The 5,460-nt window shown below is 35.3% G+C and overlaps 1 long non-coding RNA gene across 1 annotated transcript; it reads right to left on the bottom strand.

Annotated features, from left to right (window-relative positions):
• Positions 1–671: 671 nt before the first annotated feature.
• On the bottom strand, positions 672–2,789 carry LOC311081062. Its single transcript, XR_014605791.1, has 3 exons — positions 2,567–2,789; positions 1,820–1,901; positions 672–1,519 (listed from the first exon to the last, which is right to left on the bottom strand). It is a non-coding gene; the product is annotated as an uncharacterized lncRNA (long non-coding RNA).
• Positions 2,790–5,460: the final 2,671 nt, after the last annotated feature.

The raw sequence follows: 5,460 nt of genomic DNA, 5'->3' as shown, positions 1-5,460 counted from the left end.
ATTAATATTATGAAAAGCAGCTATGCTAATTATTTCCCATCTGCTTTTTTGTTATAGACTATGTCAGCTCCAGTTTGTATCCAGCCTCTCATGGAAACTTCAAATGCCCCAACACCTGTGAAGAGACGACTCGATGCCGGCGATATGTTATGCACTAAATTTATACATTTCTGAAATGCATTTTATGTAAAACTGCTTTGAAACAATATGTATTGTGAAAAGCGCTATACAAATAAATTTGAAATGAACATCCTTACTGTAAACCGTACCACTAGGATAACTGTATACTACTTTCATGTCATTTACCATTTATAATACACTACGTCTATACCACTTTTTTTTGCACTTCTGGTTAGACACTAACTGCATTGAATTGTCTCTGTACTCGTACTCTACACATTGACAATAAAGATAAATCTAATGTAATCTAAAGGTGTCTTGACATCTCCCTTATCAATATTCACTGTGAAGGCTGACTGAATATGTATCATTACGAAGTTCTAAACCATAAGTAATAAAACCACGTGACATTTCTGTCAAAGTATGTCTACTTGAAGTGTCTACTGTGTGTTTTGATAATAAATATTCAATAATTTCGTTAATAAATATTTATTTATTGAAACAGAAAAACAATTTTAAAGTAATACAATTTTATTTTTTTTAATCCTGATCCCCTCTCTAGCTACATTCGTCGAGGGGAAGAAAAGTGAGAGGCCATGGGGTGGATGGCTAGGGTGATACATGAATGGCACGGATGGGAGAAAGAAGGGTGGGGGGAGAAAGAAGGGGGGGGGGAGAAAGAAGGGTGGGGGGAGAAAGAGCAGTGACTATTGAACAGTGTTATGTCTACCAATGTGAACATGTATTAAACTAAAGACAAAAGGCACATACACAACCCCAAAACTATTTAACAATCTTCAACTGTTTCAAGTTAAAAACATGCTGAGAGGTTTAATCCAGCATCACCCCTACTGGATTAAGACTCTCAAACCTTCAGCTAAATTATTTAAAAAAATATCATTACCCCTAGGTGATAAATGAACTTTGTCCCTTAGAAACAGTTGAGGCTTGTTAAATACAATTTGAGGGTGATGCACTATACCCCCCTGCATTCCCAAGACAAAGGTAGCCATGACACTGTTCACCCATTTACGGGACTTGTCAATTTTCCCCGGAAGGCCCGATCTCCACCGACGTCTCTGGGTGATGTCAGACAGCACAATGGTCATCTGAGGGAAACGCCGATAGAGATGTTGCAGATCCTGCTTCATCGCTGCGACGAGATCGATGCTCTTCCTGCATCCCAAGTCGTTCCCGCCGCAGTGAATCAGCAGGACATCCGGGGCTGCTCTTTCTCTGAGGGACCGGTAGAAGAAAGGAAGGAGTCCGTGCCATCGAAGTCCACCCCAGCCAAACCAGTAAACCTTGGCCGCTAGGCCAAGATTGGCCCCGATGGTCTCTCTGGCCCTCTCTTCCCCACGACGAATGTAGCTACTCCCGATGATCCAAATCACTGGACCTGTTAATAGCATACAGCAATCACAATTAAAACACTGTTTTGTCAGTATGAGTAAACAGATTTTAACACACAAGTAACTTGTTTCTGGCCATTGATTTATTTATATCCGAACAAAATAGAAAAAAAGTATATGCAAATATACAATAAAACACAAATTAATTGCTCTTATCTGTTCATTGAAATAATAATAACAATATAGGTATTACACAAGGTAAATTTATTATTTTATTCTCTCTTACAGTGTTGCTTTCCATATTTTATACTATATATTCTAAATGATACTATATTAATATGGCTTACCTTTGTTGGTAGCGTAGTTAGCCATGGTTTGTTTGTTTTTTCTTTCTTCTTTTTCTGGGGTTAGAAAAATTTGTATTTTTACCTATGAGGAAAGAAAAATGAAAAGGGCAACCATTAGTTATGGTGACATTCGTTATTGTCCATTTATCTATATGTTATTTAACAGGCCAAAGCAGACGCTTTTGTCCAACCGATTTACTGAATAACTTTTTTATATAACTGATTCGTCCATTTCTCTTGCGATGTGCAGATAACAGTAAACGCCATTTTGTGGTTATATTCGGCGCCCATTAACGTTACGTTATACAACATCATGTGCATCAAAAATTAAATTATATTTAAAATATTCGATCCCTGGGCGGTTAAATAACTATTGGGTATGAATTCATATCAGTTCTTGAACATAATTTTACATAACTTCTTAATAGTATGCATTAACTTATACTGGCGTTACATTTTAAAATACTATACAAAATAATTAATCAGAAAACTTACTCCTGCTCGTATGAATTCATATCAGTTCTTGAACATAATTTTGCATAACTTCTTAATAGTATGCATTAACTTATACTGGCGTTACATTTTAAAATACTATACAAAATAATTAATCAGAAAACTTACTCCTGCTCGTATGAATTCATATCAGTTCTTGAACATAATTTTACATAACTTCTTAATAGTATGCATTAACTTATACTGGCGTTACATTATAAAATACTATACAAAATAATTAATCAGAATACTTACTCCTGCTCACTCACGCCAAAGAACTCCCCGCTCAAGTTTGCCGTCTCTGCAAGATTAATGATGGCAGTTTGCATGCACAGCTACTAGAAGATTTACATCTGGCAGACAGGTTGCTGACGTCATCAAGCTTAGTTTGAGTCTGCGCGTCAGAAACGGAAGTGCTAAAAAATCGCTGAAAATGGGCTTCACTTGTCTCTATTGAGTTCCAATGGGGTCGCTGTGTCCATTTCTTTTACTGTCTATGGAGAGCACTGGCACTGCCGCCAGACTTAGGTAAAGTTGGTTTTATATTCGCACATTCGCACTTTCACGTCTCAATAACAAGCGCAATAAAGCACATTTTTGCTAAATAAAAGCAGCTACATGATCTTTAGGACAAAGATGGTGAACTACAACACTCTCCACAATCAATCAAAACGGGCAAATATTGTTTTAATGGCATACAAAGTTGCGACTGTTCACTGAACATTCAATGTGTGTGGTAAAGAAGATTAGGGACCGTCTAAAAAGGTCTATTTTTTTCCATTGTGTGCAAACAGACAACTACATTTTTGCAAAGTACAGATGTACCAGCAAATCTCTCTCACATTATGTGTTCTAATGCTATTGATTGCACTTTAGCAACAATAAAAAATGCATTATAATGAGGAAACCTGCTTCACTTTACATAATGTACATAAATATTTTTAGAATAAAATTACATTAATTCACCAAAGGGATTTTTTACTATCCGAAGGTTGTAGCATGTTCCTAGTGACCACACTGACTTGCTACAGGTGAAATTTTGACAAAAAGTCCCTTACTGTACATACAGTTGACAAATATGTTTTTTTTTTAAATTACTGTAATTCACCCTAAGTATTTGTTCGTGTTCCAAAGGCTGTAGTGTTTTCCTACAGACCACACTGACCTACTACAGGTGAAATTTGGACAAAAAGTCCCTTACTGTACGTACAGTTGACAAATTATGTTTTTTTTTTAAATTACTGTAATTCACCCTAAGTATTTTTTCGTGTTCCAAAGGCTGTAGTGCTTTCCTAGTGACCACACCGACTTACTACAGGTGAAATTTTGACAACAGTGTACAATTATCAAATATGTTTATGTAATGAGCATATTATTACATATGTTTATTACATGTTTATGAAATAAACTGTAAATCACCTATAGAGTTTTTTATATATATCCCAAAGGTTGTAGTACTTTCCTACAGACCAGACTGACTTACTACAGGTGAAATTTTGACTATAACTCCCTTACTGTACGTACAATTATCAAATAAGTTTATGAAAAAATTACTGTAATTCACCTAAAGTATTTTTTCCTGTTCCAAAGGCTGTAGTGCTTTCCTAGTGACCAGACTGAGTTACTACACATTAATTTTTGACAATACCTCCTTTACTGTACGTACAATAATCAAATATGTTTATGAAAAAATGACTGTTATTCCCCTAAAGTATTTTTTCCTGTTCCAAAGGCTGTAGTGCTTCCCTAGTGATCAGACTGACTTACTACAGGTGGAATTTTGACAATATCTCCTTTACGGTACGTACAATAAACAAATAAGTTTAAGAAAAAATTACAGTAATTCCCCTAAAGTATTTTTTTCATGTTCAAAAGGCTGTAGTGCTTTCCTAGTGACCAGACTGACTTACTCCAGGTGGAATTTTGACAATACCTCCTTTACTGTACGTACAATAAACAAATAAGTTTAAGAAAAAATTACTGTAATTCACCTAAAGTATTTTTTCCTGTTCCAAAGGCTGTAGTGCTTTCCTAGTGACCACACTGACTTACTACAGGTGGAATTTTGACAATATCTCCTTAACTGTACGTACAATAAACAAATAAGTTTAAGAAAAACTTACAGTAATTCCCCTAAAGTATTTTTTCATGTTCCAAAGGCTGTAGTGCTTCCCTAGTGATCAGACTGACATACTACAGGTGGAATTTTGACAATACCTCCCTTACTGTACGTACAATAAACAAATACATTTAAGAAAAAATTACAGTAATTCCCCTAAAGTATTTTTTCCTGTTCCAAAGGCTGTAGTGCTTTCCTAGTGACCACACTGACTTACTACAGGTGGAATTTTGACAATATCTCCTTTACTGTATGTACAATAATCAAATATGTTTATAAAAAATTTACTGTAATTCACCTAAAGTATTTTTTCCTGTTCCAAAGGCTGTAGTGCTTTCCTAGTGACCAGACTGAGTTACTACACATGCATTTTTGACAATACCTCCTTTACTGTACGTACAATAATCAAATATGTTTATGAAAAAATGACTGTTATTCCCCTAAAGTATTTTTTCCTGTTCCAAAGGCTGTAGTGCTTCCCTAGTGATCAGACTGACTTACTACAGGTGGAATTTTGACAATACCTCATTTACTGTACGTACAATAAACTCTTATTTTTATTTATATGTGTTATTAATTTGTACATAATTGATTTCAGTAGCCCTATGATTCTATAGCATGTGATCTATCATTGCTGTGATAATCAGAAGAATTTTTAAAACATTGTGTACAAAAACGGTTTGAACAGCTGCATCTTTTAGACACACAAAGACATCAAGAATCAGCGTATGAATTAGAGGTGGGCAGATCGATCCTAAAATATCGATACTTCGATACTGACGTGGTATCGAAAAGGATCGATACTCACATAAAAATATCGATCCATATGTGTGTGTTTTTTTTTACCAGTAATTTTTATTAATTTAGCACGCAATTCTATGCGTAAAATAAGCTTCTAAGTGGAAAAATAAGCGAATGTTAGCGGATAATTGTGTAGGATAGAACTTTTTCTCAGTCATCTGGATACAAGACGAAACCAATCAATCACAGAGAGCGTTCGTTGCTGGTGCTTCACTGAGCTCACAGGCAT

Source organism: Abramis brama (genome assembly GCF_963993115.1).
Source record: "Abramis brama genome assembly, chromosome: 4".
Taxonomy (NCBI): domain Eukaryota; kingdom Metazoa; phylum Chordata; class Actinopteri; order Cypriniformes; family Leuciscidae; genus Abramis; species Abramis brama.
The sequence above is the reverse complement of the archived record's forward strand: the minus strand, read 5'-3'. Positions and strand labels throughout refer to the sequence as shown.